The following is an 18,632-nucleotide window of genomic DNA, read 5'->3' as shown; positions in this document are numbered from 1 at the left end:
TTATACCACAGAAGAGCTGCCCACACATTTCCTAATTCTTAGACTAATAACTCTGAGATGAACTTCCTAAAACATATGAGCTTCATCAGAGCAGGGGAAGGGAGGGGGGAGAGAACAAGGGGGAAGTACAAAATGATCTTTGTAAGAAATAGTAGCTGGGATTGCTAGCGTTGCATATGTTACAGCACATCATTAATAATAGTGATCAAAAGAAAAAGAACATCTTAGCAGCTGCATCAAATTATTATAGAAATTGGAATTTTCAAATGAGCTCAGAGTTAAAAAAAAAAGAGAGAGAAGGAGAAAGAAAAGGGGCACCATGTACTGCAGGTCAGGTCACTTTGCAGAGCCACAGGATAATCCCAAAAGGTATTGAAAGGGCTGGGTTGAAAAACTAATTCTTCTTCGTATTATGGTCTTTGCAACGCTACTAGACAAAATGGGAGTGGGGGTTGGGGGTGGGAGGGAATCTAAATCTTCTTAGAGCAGCCTCCACTTTTAGTGGAGCTGGCCTTGGGCAGCGTGTTGATAAGCGTGCCCAGGACGATTAGTGAGCACCTGGCTGACATTGATCTCACTTGTAAGAGCCTCTCCATGTGTGAGAACCTTCTGGAGCGGGTCTGTGAAGAGCTTGGCTCTGGCTGGAGCTGGGGGCGTGGGGGTCCAGCATGACCCCACTCCCCAGCCAGGCTCAGCAGAAGTGAGGTGCTGCTGCCCATGGGGCACCCACTGCCTGCACCCAGCCAGCAGCCCCGTGCCCGCAGCACCGCAGGGGACAGCCCTCCAGCCCTGACGTGAGGTTCCGAAATCCTGACTCCTACGGGCGCATTGTGGCCACTCGGGGTTGGGACGGAGCCACGCACCAGCTGCTTGTAGGCTCTGTCCCAGCCCACAGCCCAGCCTCCTGCCTGGCTCCATCCTGCAGCTCCGAGGAGGCAGCTGAGGGCTTCCAGGAGGTTGGAGAGTCAGGGCTGCTCATCTCTCCAAGGATAAATCGCTCTTCCTCTGATAAAAATTGGTGTGCATCCATGCATTTTATATCCCCCTGGTGAAAAAAATAGTGGGAGGGATGCTATGGCTCACTCTAGGAACACATCCGAACTTCATCTTCTACCACAATGAATGTTTTATAACAGCATTGCGCAAAGGCACGGAGCCCGTCCAAGTTCAGCCCTCCTGCTTCTTGCAGGCCACCTCAAAAATTCAATTCATGAAGAGATAAAGCCTTTCTGGGAAGCTGAGCATCCCGGGAGTGGCTTGGCACTGCCAGGCTGAGCACAGCCCTGCCTGTGCTCACCGCGGCTCCCCCAGCACACACACACACACGCACACCCCTGCCACCGTCCCCAAGGCACTGTCCTGCCAGCTCCTGCCTTTCCCCTTCGTCCCCTCCAGCCTCTCCCCCATCCCCAGCCGTGCTTGGAAGGCGGGATCAGGGGCACAGCACCCCACAGCATGCCCTGCCACCCCACAGCGCCCTGAGCAGCCTCCCCCAGCCACGCAGCACCCGGGGGTGTCACTGCACTTTGTGCAGGGGGTTCCTCCGGCAGCAGGTGGGTTTACCCAAATGACTCAGGAAAAAGTGTGCCTCCCACCTTGGCTGGGCAGGGAACGGTTCTGAGACCATCGGGCATGGCCGCAGGGGGCTCGGCCGCAGTGATGCCCCATTGTCAGATGGTTTTGGTGAAATAAATTTGCCCTGATGGGAGGAATCGATGGTGGCATAACCTGTGGGGCCCGATCCCCCTTGGCTTTCACCGGCTTTTGGAAATTAATTGGTGGTTTTACGCGTGTCAGTGGGACTCACTGCAGAGAGAACCAGTGCTCAGCGGGGGCAAAAGGTGATGCAAAGAAACTCTTTAAAGATTCAGGTTTGATCTTGAAATAAAAGCCTTTCTTAAAAATGCATTCCCAAGCCCCCTCCCTTTCTTTTAAAGCAATGTTCTTCTAATTCAAACCAGTTATGGAGGCTCCAGTTACACATCTGCCTTCTGCATGTGATGCTGCAGTCCATCTCAGCCAGCAGTAAAAGTACAGGTGTTTCGGTTTTAAAGTAACCATTTTAAAAATAAACTCTGAATGGGGCCTCAGATTATTATTTTAATAGCTGGCCATATTCCCACCATGGCGCGTCAGCGCAAGGGTTAAGCGGCCAAGAAGGACTGCTCGTGACTTCATTGCTCTTCCATCTGGTGGGAACCCTGAAAGCCATTTGTAAATTAATTTTTTACTTTGAATGCATGCTGCCGCATACAGTCATCACTGGATCCTGCACAGACAGCTTGCACTGCTGCTTCAACATGTCTCCAGCGACAAGCTCAGCTCCTACTGATTTTGAATGCAGGAGAATAAAATCATTAAGTATGTATGTCCATTCTGCCTGCATGCTTTATCCCCATACTTTATGCCATAATTATCATCACATTGTTTGGTAAATAATGTTGACACATGGTTCCAGAACAGCTGTAGAGTGTCCATCTGACACCCGCACAATCCGAAGTTCAGCTCCTTGAAAAAAGGGACAGATTGAGCCTCCAATTTCACCTACGCTTCCTCCTTCCCCCTTCGAAGGCTCGTGCAGACGACGTGGGATCCCTGCTCCCCCTGTCACAGATGAGGAAATCTATTATTTCCTATTAAATCCCTTCAAATAATCCATTCATCTGATCTTTGAGAAATGCAAAGCGCTCATTAATCATACAACTGGTGAGCACTGATTTACAGATTAATCTAATTAGACCTCATTTGTTTCAGGTGAAAGCAGCTATATTAACCACCACTGCCCAGTGCACAAAGCCCCGCACATGTGGCTCAATGTAGAAGTCAGGATCAATTACAAGATCGACTTTGCGGAGCTTGCGCTGCTCCATTTGAGGGTCTGTCAACATTTCCATTACAAATCCAAACACTGCTTTTAAGGGATTTATTACTCAGCCATAACATTGGGTTGACTCTTGGCATCCAAGATCTAAGCCAGGGATCACCGGGTATTTAGCCAAACCACTCAACCTGTTTCAAGTCCCTCTCGGCGTGGGAGAGGGCAGGGGAAGGGCAAATCAGTGGGGCTGTTTCATCTTGGGTTGAGCTTGGAAGAAAGGCTTTGGTTTATGAATGTAGATTTTGTTGAATTAATTTCTGGAATTAAGTTTTTGCAGTGGATGGAAAAGGCAGGATGACTAATTCCTGCCAGGGCCGCCCCCCCTCTGCCACCCCCGGGTGCCCAGGGGCTGCTCCTTCCCACTGGCCCCTGTTCCAGCAGGGCTGTGGGGAGAGGGTCTATGCTCCCAGTGCACCCCAGAACGGCCAGGCCCCTCCAAAGCCCAGCTCCCCTCAGCCCTGCCGCAGGAGGACACCCTGCCTTCCCCAGGGGCAGCGCTCCGGTGCTGGGGACATGCTAGGGCACCCGTCCCAGGCATCCCAGTGACTCTGAGGGCGGTTTGCTGGGGGGCCAGCCTGAGCTGCCCCGCTTCGGCAGCTGAGCTCCAAGCGCTCCTGCATGGCTCCCCATGCTTAATTATGTCGGAGCTGGTAAATGCAACGCGCCTGTTTAATCTCCAGCGTCAGCTTACTCCGCTGATTTGTGCGGGGGGAGATGGGGTGTAACGGGGAACTGGCTCTCCCCCCCCGGGAATGCTGCTGTCGGTCCCCAGCGAATGGGGCAGGGGCCTGAACAAACTCGGCTGTTAAGACTTCTGTTATTTCTTCTGGGGAAAAAAAGAGGAAAAAAGAAGAAAAAAAGAGGGGTATGAGTGATACTTCCAAATGAGCAATGCATATTTTTAGCCAGAAATTGCCCTTTTAGTTTGACAGATGTATGCCTGGGCCTAACCACTACATTACAGTGGAAACCTGTGCGTTTAACTGACAAGGCAAAAAATGTTAAGCCTGCTTGTGGGATGCAGAGAAAAAACCTGCTAGGAAAAAAACCACAGAAATGCTTCCTATTTATTTTCATCAGCGTCTAGGTAAATACAATGTAATGGGAATATTTAAAGACCTATAATCTTATTTACATTCTAAGCATGAATACAGTTCCCAGTACGTTGCAGACATCTGTCAGACAAACAGACAAGACTCTGCAAAGATATTTAAAATGTTCTTCTCTTAAATAGCTAGGAAGCTGTTTGGGGATTTTGGCAGGATAGCTGGGATATGACATGTCTTTTTTTCTTTGGTTTATTTTCTCCATTTTTTCTTCCCCCCCCCCCCCCCCCCCCCCCGGAGCAAATGATTTGTTCAGCTTCTTACAAGCAAGCTTAAGAAATTCTGTTTGATAGGGTATTTACTACGAAAATTGAAGTGATAACTCACGGACAGATCTAATCTGTCAGGCATTTTCACTTTGAGGGTTCTCCTCTGCCCCTGCCTACTTCAGGTGTATTTTAAGGGTTTTTTTTCCCCCCCTCATTCAAATACAAAAATATCATGGCACAGGTCAATCATGTCAAATAGCATAAAACAAATGTAAGTGCTTCTATTTAATCTGGTGCATCCTGAAGGACAAATGGAGGGATTATCAAGTGTAGGATAAAATTACCTTTCCAGACCTCAGCTAGCCCCACCACTTCCCCAAGCAGCGGGTGGGATAACAGCAGTGCCGGAGCTGTTCCAGCAAAAGCAGCCACCCCTGCGCATGCATCGCTCCTGGCGGTGCCCGGGAGACCTGGCGCTTGTGCTGGGCAGGTGGGCAGGAATGGGGCTCCCCTGCTTTTGGGGTTGGGGGCATCAGCCTCAGCCGCTGCCCAGGGACTGTTGTTCCTGCTGCATCTACCTTCTGCGTGGCACACAAAGGCATCTCCTGCTGGCTGGGAGGACCACGAGCCCCGGGTTGGATCGCAGCACTGTTTTCACCTGCTTTGTTTCTTTTCACTAGGACAGCCCCAGTAAATAACTCATCTTTTGCCACTGGCGCCACGTGTTTCTTGCTGAGCTGCCACCCCGACCCACTCTGCTGAGTGGTCCCACTCAGGGCGCTGGTGGCTGTGGAGCAGATCATGCATCCTATGGCCCAAAAGTCAATGGCAGCTGTGGGCAGCAGCTAGCAGCACCTGGGAGCAAACCCTGCGTGGACGCAGGGTCCTCCCCACCGCAGGAAGCCCAGTCCAGGCAGGGCAGGCAGCATGACTCCCAGGTGGGGACATCGGACAGAAGTCACCCTTTCCCTGTGATACAGACCTGCCTGCATCTGCTGCCTGTCCTCACTGGCTTCTCGCGTAGCAGCAAGGGACGGCAGAGCTGCCAACGTGCCAATGTCTGCGCCAGCCCAGTGCAGCCAGTGCACGCTCAGCCCTAGTCTGCTCGCCCCGGCTCCTTTGGGATGTTGGGATGTTGGTCCTGCACTGCCCCGTGTCGTTTTGCTAAAGATAAGAATGATTTCACTGTGTTCCCTGAGATCTTCTCCAAGCCTGTTTTCAGCTGCTCGACACAATATTGCTGCATAATTTGGAGTGTCTCCTCTTCATTTTTTGGATGCGAGACTTAGCAACAGAGAAAGGTGCTAAAGAGAGACAAAACTTGTGTGGGTGGCTGGAGATTAGCCATTTGGAAATCTCTCCTTTTCTTTGTGCCACAAGCTGTTTGCGTGTTTCCACTCCAAATTGCTATACTTGGGTGCTAGCGCGCCGGGGCAGACGCCTCACACCAAGCCCGAGGCTTTGCTTAGGTGCACGGTGGTGAAGAACACGCCTAAGGATACCGCAGCAGCCGCCACCGGCTTTGCTGCCTCCATCCTCTCCCTGTGCCAGGGCAGGAGCGTCTGCCAGCTCCCCACCGTGCCTGGCTGCGTGGTGGAGGTGGGATGTTCCCTCCCAATGGGTCTCCTCACAGTGGAGCTCCCCATGGGATGGTCCCTGGCACCACTTCGCGGGCACTTTAGCACCTAAAACAATCGGGGAGCTTACGGCCCCACTAGCTTGTTAGGTGGCTACATGGCACCGTCCCCGCTGCCCCAGTGAGCATCCCTCTCCCAGGGATGACGCTGCCGGCGGAGCGACCGCCTTCCCCCCACCCAGGTGAGGGTAACGGCGTGGCGTGCACATTTCAAACTCCTGTCTTCCACTTCCTAACCTCATTGGTATGAAATCCAGAGCTCCCCTTATTAAACACTGTTAAATATTCTCTTCATTTCCAAAGACAAATATGAACAGAAACACAACCAAACATGTACTGTATTAAAATCATTGATTCACAATATTTAAATTTCCAGCTAGCCTCCAATTAGCAGGCTTTCCAATATTTGAACAGAAGACCATTTTAATGCAATTACAAACACATTTTAGGCATCTAAATTTTTTGCATAATTAGTTCCCTATTAAACTATTTATGTAGCCCTTTTTCCATCAGAAACAGAGAAAGCAGAACAATTTTATTCCTTACTGTTACAATAATTAACTATGCAAGTAGAACAGCATATTAATAGAGTATAATTTGTTTACATTTAAAAGAAAATTGTGTTAGATTAGCATAGCAAAAGACTATTTCCATATCCAGGCAGTAATATGCAGGCCTAATAGCAATTTACAGTGTAGTTAAAGAATATTATTAATAAAGTAATACAGTGTAATTCTGTTTGCCCCCACCATATTTCACAATGTCCTTAATTACAGCTAATTCCATCGAGACTAATTTGGGTGTTATTAAGTGGTAGACACAGGAATCTTAAATACAACCTTTGTAATGATGAAGTTACAAAGTTCTGGAGGAGCCCGTTCGCACGGCCGCCAGTGGACGCACCTCTGCCTGCCATGCACCCACGGACCTGCTCCAGCCATGATGCTTCTTGCACCCAATGCCACCCATTTTTAGGGCTGCTGCCCAGGGCGTGAATGACGCAGCTGACCGAGGTGTTGCCCTGAGCTCCAAGCATCACCCAGGAGCCAGCAGGAGGATCACGCCAGGCAGCCTCTCCCACCGCCGCTCGCAGAGGCAGGGCTGGGCTGGGCTGGGGCTTTCAGGGTGAGTTTGGGGCTTTTTTTTGTTTCTTTTATGCAAAGCATTTCAATTCCTGGGGGAGCTCCCCTGGGTGTTTAATTAGGTGGGTGACTTTAGCATGGGTGTTGCAAGAGGCAGTCGAGCTCATTAGGGCATCATCAGCTGTTGGTAATGAGCCACCTGCCTTTCCGTCTAGGGCCCTAGAAGCAGTGGCTGGAGGAGGACAAAAGCCTCATGGCAGGTTGTATTGGTTTGATCGTGAAGGTTTTGTCAATATTTTTGCGGTGGTTTTCTTTGTATCTTCCCCTGCTCAAAGCCTCCCAGTGCTGTCCCATGCCCCTGCCTCCAGGATGAGCTTGCCAGGGGTCTCACCAGCTCACTGTAGGGTGAGCCATTGTCTCCCCTCGCCGCAAGCTCCATGTTGCCAGTTCACCATCCCAACTTTCTCAGGAGGTCTCCCAAATTCTTCCTAAGATTTGTGACCCTATAGCGAGGAGAGGTATAAGCCAGAAACCGGTTTTCCTTCTCTCCCTCTATATCCCCATGCAGGCAACCAAATTACAGGCAGAAACATTTCCTTTGAGCACTATTTTTGCCCAGAGAAGGTTATTCCTTCCATAGGCAATCAAGATGTTTTCTATTCCCATATTTAGATGCACATCAATGCACTGGATTAAATTTCTCCACATGCCAGTATGCCCCAACATATGCTTTCAAGGCATAGAATACACATCCCATCATGCTAAAATGATTTGTGGCAAAATCACAGAAAGTCCAAGTAAGTGATTTTTTAATTGTGCTCTTGAAAGCAATTACACTCGTTCTCTTCTGTCGCTGGGATGCCTGCTGGGGACACCTCTACCTTTGAGCTGGGGATGCCTGAGCCGGCAGCTCCTGCTGACGGTGGCCAAGGAAGGGTTCGACCATGGGATGCCCACTGCTTCACTGGGGTCAAAATAAAAGGGGGTTTCCCTTTTTATAGGACGTTTGCAACTCGCCGCTGTGGCATGGACGCAGCTTTCAGCTAGGTGATGCTCCCTGCATGGCAACAAGCCATGGGCAGCCCCAGGGGAAGTCAAGCATCCATGAAAGGCTGTTTTAAAGTACTGGTTTTAGCTGGGTGTTAAGGGACATGGTTGCTGGCTCAGTTCTGACAGGTAAAAGCAAGCATGAAAGCGCGAGCCCTATCGTGTCCTCTTTTCAGTCCCAGCTCCCCTGGGAATGGGATGGGCATGGCAGGATGTCCCCTCCCTTAGGTGATGGCACCAGGAGAGTCCTTCAGCTCCAGCTCTTTCATGCAGACCATCAACTGTACTGCAGGGAAGGGCTACAGAGCAATAGCAGGTACAGCAAGTGCTGTGAATGCAAAAAGAATTCACTTTAGTAAATGATAAAGACATGTCTAACACCGTGCAAGTTCGGCTTGTTCCACAAATATATTTAGTTATCCAAACTATCCAGATAAATGACCTTTGTTTTAACAAGAGTGCCAAAATCCCATTCAAATGCTGGATAATCCAAAAGCCTGATAAACTCTTCATATCAGGACTGCAGCTATCCACAGCCCATTTCTCTCAACATGGCTTTTAAACAGTTGGGTTTTTTTGGTTGTTTTTTTTTTTAAAAAAAATATTGTCTTACTCTCAGTAGAATTTGCCAAATAGCACTCAGAAGCATTCGTTTCAATCCTGAACTGAAGAGACCACTGATAAACATGGTTCTGCCATAAACTACTCCACTAAAAATTAAAAAAAGAAAAAAAAAAAGAAAAAAAAAAGAAAGAAAAAAGGAAATAGAGAGAGAAATCATAGCTGTATCTTCATATCCTGCACATGGCTAATATTCATATGTAACTGTCAAGTATATCACAATGCCAAGCTCAAAAGCAGAGTGCATCAGCTTGTTCTTGCATCTGAGCCATTAAACCCAATGGGTCTCACGCAGAAGGATTGCAGTCTGTACCCAGAGCTGGCAGGCTCATGGCTCAGCCAGTTCCAACAGCTCTGAGCCTTCGGAAGATGGGAAGAGTCGATGCCACCGTGAGCCGGAGGGAATGGTTCTCGGTCTGGGTGCACAGAGCTGTCACGAGTATTTGCTCTAGGGAGTGGAAAAATAAGGAGAAGGCAAATGCTTCAGTGCATCCCTGCCTCCACCCTTAGGATATCCAATGGTGCATTTTTCAACCCCTTCCCTGCAGCACACAACCCGGGGGGGTTAATATGCCTCAGCCTCTGCTTGGTTTTACTCCTGACCTTTGCTTTGTTCCCTTTTAAAAATCAATGGCCTCCCTGCATTCCCAAAATAAGAATTGTGAAATGGGAATGGGACCTGTCAGCTAGCAGAAAGACAAAAGTAGAGGAAATAAAAATCAGGCAATCCTTCATTTATTTAGGGGAAGTGTGAAGCCTTTTTATAAAGGGGGAGAGCTTTACCTATGCAGCTCAGAATCATAACGGGTTTGGTGCAGCCCGCCCAGGCTGCAAAGGCATGCCTAATATTTAGTTACTTCATGCTCCCATGCTCTCCCCACCAGTGAGGCTCCTGTGCATGCTTCACACTGATGTAAATGAGCCGGGTCCATGACCAGGCACTGAACTGCATCCTCCAGCCCAGCAAGTGATACCACTGACTGTCCCTTAGCCACTTCTTCAGCATATATAGGTGTGTCCAAAAAATTTCAATTTTTGTTGAAGCGCAGCCTTCCAAAACACGAGTGCGAATGCTTCACTGTGGTACTAGGAAATGGTTCCTCACTTTTCTGGGGAAAGGATGCTCTTCCCAGCCTTCATTTCCTCCATCTGTTTAGAAAAAAATGTTTTAATATGGTCTTTAGAGTCTATTTCTGGACTAGTGCTTCACCACACTGCATTGTGTGGCTCCTTGGTGGAGAAGCAGCACATGGCACCCAAAGCACTGCCACCCGGGGACGTGCCCAGCAGGGGGGAGCAGGCAAAGCAGGGCACAGCATTAACACCTTCCAGCTCAGCCTTGCAACCTGCATAATTGCAAGAGTATAGGAGTTAATGAGCAAAGGGAAAAGCTAACGTTTTTTGCAGGACCGAAATGATCGTCATTGCCTGGGTTTGAGAGTAATTTATCTGGATGTAACGAGTGGAGGCTAAATAAACCCCACGCAGTAACCCCACCTTCACTAGTTTTTCTCTTAGCAATACCAGATTCTTAGGCTATATTACACTTTTTCGGGGTATATAGACACTTAGAGTATATATTGATTTTTCTTTTGGTTATCCTCCTGGCTGATCTGGTGCCCTCCAGCACTGCCTGCTTTGACAAGTCACCAACTATTTCCCCACCAGCATCACTTGGCCAAATCTTTCTTTTCTTCACAGCTATTTTGAAATGCGGCTGATTTCTCTGAATGAACAAAGTGTTCCTTAAATGTAATTTTTTTGGGAAGAGCTCTGCGAATGTTTCTGCTTGGCACGATGCAGCACAGGCTGCCGTGAACTTGGGGACAGGAGGCTGGATGTGGGACACACGTGGGTCTGCAGCCTCGACCCTGGCAACACCCACCAGCTGCCCTGCCCTCGTCAGAAGCAGTGCAACAACTGTTCCCAAAGGAATTGAATTGCTATTAAGGACTTTCAACAACAACAACAACAACAAAATTGCCCTGGAATAACATGTGTCTTTTTTTTTCATCAGTCAAGACAGCTTCTATGGCTTGGGATTTCTTTGTATAAGGAAAGAAATATTGGAAGGACTGGGTAAGTGTTGCCTTTTAAATTCAGTTTACATTACAAAGACATTTCTAAATAACGCATGCCAATTGATGTGGTACTTTGGCATGTACTTTGCCACTGTCTTGTGGGCTAAAAAACTGAATTACCTTTGAGTAATTTGATACATCTTTAATTAGCATCACTACTTAATACAACAGCACACAAATATGATGCCTCTTCTCTGGCAAAAGGAGATCTAAAGATGTATTTAGTCCACATCTTTGTCATGTATTTTTCTCGATGAATCACACCATTTCTTTTCTTTATAAATATATAGGTGTGATTCAAACCTTGCCTCAAAAGGCAGAACTACTGCTAAGAGCCGCTGCTCTACCAGGTGCTAAAACATATTATGAAAGCCAAGGAATATGTCATGAAAGAGTAATTTGACATAAGCTTAGGAGTCCTAAAGACCTTTCTGATGGTCGCAGGTAAAAAATCAACACAAGTAATATTGGCAAGGGCTTGAAGCCCCATTCCTGCAAAAAGCAGGTGCCCACAGATAAGGATACTGCCTGGAGGGGCTGTGCTGAAGCAATGCTCTGGCACCTCTACTGAAGACAGGCAGGTTCCATATCCCTCCTGCCTCGTCCTCTTACCTACCCAGCTTGTGCTGCTGCTACACCAAGTTACTCTCTTCTTCTGTGCTGCTCCAGAAATATGGATCCAACCCAGCTGAGGCTGGACTCCATAGGCATCAGTGAGGTGTTAGGCAGAGCCTCTGAAACGTGTTGAGGCGCTCAGAGAAAGCCAGCTGTTAATGCAAAGCATTTTATCCTGCTCTGCTTTCTGTGGGATGGAGACTACAGCTCCTACCTGACTCAAAATCACCTTTGGGAATATAATTTTGGCATTGTCTGCAGCAGAGGAACAAGGAAGGGTGGGACTGCAGGCACTCGGAGGGAAGTTTGTCTCCCGCTGTATGGTCTCCAGAGAAGTAGGTGATTCCCCAGGCACCAGGTTGCTATGAAGAAAATCAATATTTAATGCTGCAGCATAATTAATGCTGCGGTGGTTAAAAGCACTTCTGTTGTGTGCAGCAGCAGGCTGTCCAGGGGAACACAGCTCCGTGGCGCTTCCAGCCCACAGTGCCCAACCGCAGGGTGAGCAGCCCCAGGGGAGGTGAAGCCGCGGACCCCCAGGGCACGGTGCTGGATACTGCAGCCCCCCACACCTGTGGCACAGCCCCAGGAGCACTGGGGGGCATGTGGGTCTGAATGGAGGAGGTTGGCTTGCTTCCCCCTCTTCTCTCTAGCCCCACGGTTTGTCTGTTGTTTCCCACTATTTGGGGGTCTGTGTCTTGTTATTTCCCTGCAGGGCTGGAGCCTGGTTGACATATCCCCCCCAAGCTATGTGCTTCCCCCCATGGAAAATGGGGATCTGAGCAGGAGCTGTGTGGTCCCTCTGCTTGGATGAGCATTGTGGTGGCTGCTGTGGGGGCCCAACGCCCGGCACATGACACTGTCCCTGCTGGTGGCTGGACATTGAGAAGGGTAAAGGGAAACTGCCAGGGAGCTTGCTGCCATGCCAACACCATCCCTGCCACTCCAACCCCTTCCCTGAGTGCCCAGCAGCCTGATCAGCATCCTTTATGCCACCCTTGTTCAAAATCCCTTGCACCATCCCCATGCTGTGTCAGGTAGAACACCTGCATCCCCTACAGCCTCCCACGAGTACGCTGCCCTGCACAGCCCCCATGTGACCTGGTCCCAAGGTGGTGAGGGGCAGGGAAGGGCACGGCGTGCTGCTCAGAGGGGGAGGATGCTCTGAGCCCCTGCCCTGGGGAAGTCTCGCTGCCTACAGAAGTACAAAGCCTGTGTGCACTGTTACCCTCCCATCACATTCAGCGGTTTCAAACACTTTGCTTCCTTTGCCGCCTGTAGAAGGCTTTTTGTGGATGCCGGCGTTACAAGACTCTTACTTCTTTTTTTTTTTTTTTTTTTTTTTTTCCCCGAAGAGATGCTTTGAGATACACTGATTCCTCCCAGTGCCAGTTAAAATGTGCCTCTGGCAGCAGCACTTCCCCAGTGACATTTTCAAATGCCTCAGGAAGAGTAACTGCGACAACTGTCAGATTTCAGCGAGTGGACGGCAGCAGCACTACAACTGAACATCTTTTGTTCCCAATAAGATGTGCAAAATGATCAAGCCGAAGTTAATGTGTAGATTGGAAATACTTGTCCTAAATAACAGGATAGTTTACAACCCATCTCTACTTTTGACATGCTGATATCCTCAAATAGCAACAATAAAGCTTCTGTCTTCTTTCAAGATATTTGTCATCTTTTGATCTTAAGCCAGAAAAAATTGAATTCTGGGAGCTCAGAACTCCAAAAATGATAGCTTATATCCTCAGCAAGTGCTTATCAAGTGTAATCCAGAAAGATGGCACATTTCAAAAGTGACAATGAATAAAGTTCAGCTCACCGAAAAAGAGTAAACAAACTTCAAACAAGCAGCGTTTGCAGCCCATGAATTTCCTTCTAACACCACACTAAGCAAGGCCCTTTTCTGTTGGTTTGACTTGCAGGAATTTTGAATGGAAATTAAGGCCCTAAAAGCTGAATAACCTATAATTTCAAAGAGAATATGCCAAGTTAAATATTTGATAAATATTTTATACACTGCACCCCACTGTGCTCCAGCGGCTGCCCTGGCAGATGGAGCCCCCTGCCCTCCTGCTGCCCTGCCTCCCTCTGCGAGCGGCACCGCTTCCCATTCCATGGCCAGGTGGAAAATCAGTATTTTTAAACCCACCCACCCACACCCACACCCTGGCTAAATCCACTCCTTCCCCTTGCTGGAAGGGAAGATCCCCATGCCAAATCCCTGACTTTGCAAGCCCAAGAAAGTCAGGCTCGCCCCAGCAGAGCACCCTGTGAAGGGGCCGTGTGCCCTTGGGCCAGCTGAGCACCCTGCGCAGCACCCAGCACCCAGGCAGCCACAGACTTGCTGTGGCTCTCAAGGCAGAGTTAATCCTGCCCTGCCCGTCCCCACCTTTGACAGCTCGATCCCCTTGGCCCTGGGGATGCAGATGCCGAGAATTATCTGGGACCCGGCTCATTACAGGTCTTAAAGTTAAGCCAGAGATTTTAGAGTCGGCCAATGCCCCACGCAGGCAGGTAGGGAAGTAATCACACCCGCGGGCAGGAATAATCCCCGCTCCCACCTTGGGCTCTGTCTGAGCTGCAGCACCTGCCCTGGCTGCCGGAAAATCAGCCAGGTGCCCCTCACCGCAGCCCAGAGCTGGGACTCAGGCTGGGGTCAGCGGGGGCACACAGCATCACTGCCACCCTGAGGGGCCAACCACGGCTTCTGGCACGAGCAGCAGGAGATAAACTGCTCGTGAGCATTGGTGCCTGGGGCCTTGATCCTTGATGCTACTGAAGAAGTTGCTTGACCGGTTGGAAGGTGGCACCTTGCATGACTGGGGTGGCTGTCACCCTTCTGGCCAGGCTGGCCCAGGGCATGGGCTGGCACCTCTGTGCTGGGGCGGGGGGGAAGCTTTCATATGCTAGCTGTGGGAGCACATGCGCACGCATGCATTACACACATGCATGCACCCCCCCATACAAGCATGCATATGCGTGTGCACACCCACACATGCATGCACACACATGCACACCTCCATACAAGCATGCAGCATGCACATCCCCACACATGCATGCACACGCACAAACATCCCCACGCACCCATGCATGGGGTCCTGACCACCCCACCGCGCTGGGATGCGAAGTGCCTGGAGGCGAAGGGGCCGGTGAACAAGGGCTGTAGAAGAAACCCTGTGGCTCAGCTGGGTCAGGGGGCCGGGGGCCACCATTGGAGGCAAGGGGGGGGCTTTGCCCACACCAGGCATGCGGGGTGGGACACGAAGTCCTGGCTCTTGGCAGCGCCCCAGCTCCCCCTGCCCACACTGCAGCCCCTGCCTGTGCCCCAACCCTGCCCATCGCCCAACACTCACTGGTGAACCTCATGCCCGCACCAGGCTCAGACTGTTTCTCTTGTGTTGATCCCAGTGTTGCAATACAGCTCACCCCTGCAGAGTGCAAAAAAAAAAAAACAACTCACCTGGGAAAATGCTATTAAAAAAAAATAATCTAAGAATTCTTGAAAAGCTTTTTATCAGCACTAAGGCTACAAGGCAGGCAGAGGAAAACAAAGTCAGCAGTGGTTGTAAATTGTCTGGAAACCATAAATTAAAATTAAAGAGTTCAAATATGATATAAAATCATTTAATCTGGATGATTTATGCTCGTTCTCAGATGCAATTATTTACTAACGCTTCTGTTTATTGCTCTTTTGACTTTTTTAATTACTGTATTCCAAAAATTCAATTACTGAGTGTAGTATATATTTCAAGCAATAGTATTGTAAATAAAAAGAGAACCAATTAATAATGTGCTTAGTCTAGCAAAGCTAAATCAAGTGTAATACAAAAATGCCTGGAAACTTGATCAAGGGTTGAAAACTAATAGAGAAGATCCCATCTCATGAGGCGAGGGCTGCACAGCCGCTGCGTTGGACGGGGCAGAGCCCTGGTGCTGCGTTGCTGGGTGAGCGCTCCCGCTGGGGGCCACTGCCCATCACTGGGGGTCTTGGTTTCCCGCTGGGCTTTATGTGTCGGTGTCCCCCTGCTGGGTCTGTTCCCTCTGGTTCAGTACCATTCCAAACTGTCATGGGAGATGGGCTGCTGGCTGGCAGCGGGAGGCAGCTCTCCACTTACATTTGGGCATGTTTTCATAAAAAATATTTTGTCCTTTTATCTTGTTCTGTCAACAGACTTTGGCACTACTAGAAAAATCAATTTCTAGCCACCTTAGGAAGATTGTTCAACAAATATCTTGGCTGAGACCTTTGCTTGTAAATGGTATTTACTTTCTCTCTCTAAATATATACACATGCCAGTACAGCAGAGATGCTGTGCGAAACGTTATAGATGAACGCAAGCCATGCGATATGTTATTCTAAAAGAAAAGCCTGACATAATATTTTAAAATAATAAGGTTTTTTTGCAAAGCCGCATTCTCAGAAATGGCTGAATTTACTTCTGTGGGGAAAAAAACCCCAAGGCCAAAGGTCACCTGGAGACTGCCCCACAGCAGGGGAGCGGGCAAACTGAGAGGCAGCTGGAAATGCAGGGTTCAGTTGGCAGTGCCAGGCGACTGCGAGCAGGGCCAGTGACCTCCCGCCCCACTGTGAGCAGGGCCTGCTTCAGCCATAGCTGGTGATCCCAGTTGCAGCTCTGAAGAGCTGTATGACTGCTAAGCCTGACCAAACTTCCCAGGCTGAAGCCTCTCCCTGAGATGATGTTTTTGCAGGATGTGCACGTGTTCACAGAAGCCAGGGCTTTTGGGGACCCTGCTGTCCCTGTCTTTCCTAGGGGGGCTGGGTGATGTGGCTGCAGCCCCCTGGTCGCTCCCTTCCCGCAGGCAGATCAGCTTTGCCTGCAGCCCCTTTTTGCCTAAAAACAAACAAAAAAATGTTTACTGCAGCGCACGGAGCTAATTTCTCCTTCTGCATCCTGTGCCCAGTAAATCTATCAGCTCACTGCCTTGCAGCTCCAGTATTTAACATTACATGGCACGAGAAGTAGTGATTTGTGAAATGCTATAGCGGCTCTGTCTGTAAAGGCTGCAGCTCACATAAAATCATGGAGTTTTAAAAGCAGTAAGTAAAACTTCAACCAGAACAGAGGAAAGTACTCTCCAAAACCTCTTCTGTCCTCGGGAAAAAGAAAGAAAGAAAGAAAAAAAAAAAAAGAAAAAAAAAGCGCCTTATAAACTGGAATTTACTCTTGTAAAACCTTCATTAAAAATAAATCCAAACATTTAGAAACATCTGTTGTGAAGCACAAGATTTCTTTCACTGAGTTCAGCCTCAGCGATCTGCCAGGGGTTGCATCCTATAATAAAGAGGAGCTATCTGAGCCATTTTCTCCGCACATCGTAATGTGGGTTGCAGGCTATTGCCAGTGCTCAGAGGAGGCAGCTGCACTCTTCCTACTCATCCCTTAACACAGGTTTGTATCTTCGGAGGACTTGCCCCAGTACCTTGGCAACACAGGGAGCTGCGGCTCGGCAGGGTGTGGGGCGAGGTGGGAGCCTCCTGCCTGGGGGTGCTGCAGGGACCCAGGGGCTGGGGAGCAAACCCCCCACATCCCACTCCCCTTCTTAAAGAGAACAAAAGAAAAATCACTGAATTGTTTTCACTTGGAAATCTCTGGGTCATGTGCAGCAGAACATGGCTGGTGTCTGTCCCCAGCAAGCCAGCCCTTGGCTGCCCGGGCACTATCCTGCCATCACAACCTTCCTGCTGGATTCTGGGCTCAGCCTCATTTGAAATATTAATTAGGGCTAATGACTAAATTATAAATAGTCGGAGTCATTTGACAGAAGAGCTTGTCCGCACTGAGTCTGTTGGGCTCAGTTAGGTGCCCAGTGGGTAAATCTGCTGCTGAGCCTTTCTGCCGGCACAATGGGCTGTCCGGTGGGAGGGGGGCAGGGAGCAGCCCGAGGGCCGCAGGGGGGTGGGGGGGCCCTGCTGCCCCCGCTGGAACTGTGGTCTGGTGCAGTGTTGGGACCCTCTCAGGGTGTACCCCCTAAGCCAGGGAGCCTGTGCTGTGAGGAGCAAGGCTGGGGCTGGTATCAGAGCCCCCAGTCCTGCTCCCTGGCTCCTTCACGTTGCCCCAGCTGCTCCCCCCGCCTCCCTCCCAGGGGCATGGGGCACAGGATGCTCTCCCAGGACTAGACCTCAGCGTTTTATGATGGCCTTTGCCTCTGGTACTCAGCCACCTCAGGTGCCCAGATCCCTCAGTTCACTGCCTGGTGCTCCTGGATCTGGAGGGGGTTGGACTGGGGAGCATGGGTCCATTTCTATACCTCCTGTTTGTTAATGGGAGTCATATGGCTAAATCCCAGTGTGCCCAGCCACGCAGTTTCCAAAGCATATCCATATGGTCATGAGGACTCCAGTACACTGTGTGTCTGAAGGTACTGAATGGCTTAATTAGAATATTAAACTGATTTACAGTTCTTAAATAATAGGTATCATTAAGCTAACTCTGCTCAAAAAGGGGTTTGACACATGTACACTTCTAGCGATAACATATGGAGCAAAATCCTCAGCAGTCAGCAAAGAGGCGCAGCAGCATCTTAGAGCTGGACATCAAAGCACTTGAAGATGTATGGATGAGAAAGAGCAGCACGACCCCAGGTGAAGGGTATCTCGCAGAGCACAGAGCCTCAGGTGCTTGCTTCTGGTGCGTTTTGTAAGGACAAGAGAAAGGCTGGATGAAGGGTACCAGCCGGTTTGGGTGGCCCAGGGCACTGGGTGCCTGGGCTCTTATAAGGACCCGGCGATGGGCTCTCACCTGGCTGCACCAGGCAGGAGCCTGGGTCCGCAAGGGTTGGTGTGGCCCAGGACAGCACCGGGCACCAAAGCAAGGTGGGGGCTGCTGGCGAGTATGAGCAAGAGTTTTTCCTGAATTTCCCCTTCCGCTCCAGTTTCTCCCCAGATCTGCTCGCTTCTACTTGCAGTCCCACCATGGCTCAGAAATATTTGTAAAATTTTGACACATCAGCATGTTTTGCATCAGAAGATGGGGAAGATGCTTTTTTGGGTTTTTTTTTGTTGGGTTGGTTTTTTTTTTTGTTTGTGTTTTTTTTTTTTTTTAATTTCAGCATGAAACCCAGATCAGATTTTAAAGCTTTAGCGCCTCATTGCAGAATAAGCCCCTAAGGGGTGTTTCCACCAAGGGAGAAATTGCTAAGGGAAACCACGTTTCTCTCCTCCTGCACTTTGGGTAGAAAATAGAGGAGAAACCAGGAAAGGGTCAGTGCTGCCCACCATGCACAATGGGAAAAAGACTAGAATCCCCATCTCCCACCAGGAATTTTAAAACAGGGGCTATGGATTTGCATGTTGTGCCCTGTAAAATGAAGTGCTACCAAGGAGGAAAAC

At 49.5% G+C, this 18,632-nt stretch overlaps 1 long non-coding RNA gene across 3 annotated transcripts in view; it reads left to right on the top strand.

Annotated features, from left to right (window-relative positions):
- The window catches only part of LOC308056481, a 111,932-nt gene that overhangs the window by 74,183 nt on the left and 19,117 nt on the right, over positions 1-18,632 (top strand). Inside the window, exons 3-4 of one of the 3 annotated variants that reach the window (XR_013924849.1) lie at positions 1-10,658; positions 12,631-18,632. The exon at positions 1-10,658 is cut by the window's left edge and continues 45,421 nt beyond it; the exon at positions 12,631-18,632 is cut by the window's right edge and continues 19,117 nt beyond it. This is a non-coding gene — a long non-coding RNA (uncharacterized lncRNA). The other 2 variants (XR_013924850.1, XR_013924851.1) reach the window with 2 other exon arrangements.

The sequence above is a fragment of the Falco punctatus genome (genome assembly GCF_963210335.1).
Source record: "Falco punctatus genome assembly, chromosome: Z".
In the NCBI taxonomy this organism is placed as follows: Eukaryota; Metazoa; Chordata; class Aves; order Falconiformes; family Falconidae; genus Falco; species Falco punctatus.
Note: the sequence above shows the minus strand (reverse complement) of the source record. Positions and strands in the feature narration are given on the sequence as shown.